General features: G+C 59.6%; 1 non-coding gene across 1 annotated transcript; it reads left to right on the top strand.

The window, feature by feature from the left end:
* Positions 1–2: 2 nt before the first annotated feature.
* On the top strand, positions 3–52 carry Tc00.1047053403669.10 (the record flags this gene model as incomplete). The annotated part of the gene is made up of 1 exon (XR_008253965.1): positions 3–52. It is a non-coding gene; the product is annotated as a 5S ribosomal RNA (M5), 5' partial (ribosomal RNA).
* Positions 53–411: the final 359 nt, after the last annotated feature.

Below are 411 nucleotides of genomic sequence, written 5' to 3'. Positions count from 1 at the left end.
AATTCACAAATCGGACGGGATGTGGTGCACTCGGCCAAGTATGGTCGTACCCGGCGACGCGCCACGCGATGCGCAGCCGCCCGCCCGCCGGCGACAGGCAAGCCACGGAAGAGCCGCGGGAGATGATGAAAATAGAAAAAAAAACGGTAGGAAAAAAGGCAAGAACAAATTTAAAAATGAAGCTCCGCAGGCCCTTTTCCGGATTTTGCCATGAAGCCTCCGGACGCCTCGCTTCCCCACATGTGGCGCGGAAACTGCGTCAGTAATTTTTCTTTTTTGCTGCGGCGCCCGCGCGCTCGGAGAGCCCACCCACCGCCCGCCCCGGCGCGGTGAAGAAGCGACTGGCGGCGCGCGGTGGCGGAAAAAAAAAAAAATAGGGGAAGGGTACGGCACCCCGGGTTCCAGCGCCAT

The sequence above is a fragment of the Trypanosoma cruzi genome, assembly GCF_000209065.1.
Source record: "Trypanosoma cruzi strain CL Brener chromosome Unknown tcruzi_1047053403669, whole genome shotgun sequence".
Lineage (NCBI taxonomy): Eukaryota > Euglenozoa > Kinetoplastea > Trypanosomatida > Trypanosomatidae > Trypanosoma > Trypanosoma cruzi.
Note: the sequence above shows the minus strand (reverse complement) of the source record. Positions and strands in the feature narration are given on the sequence as shown.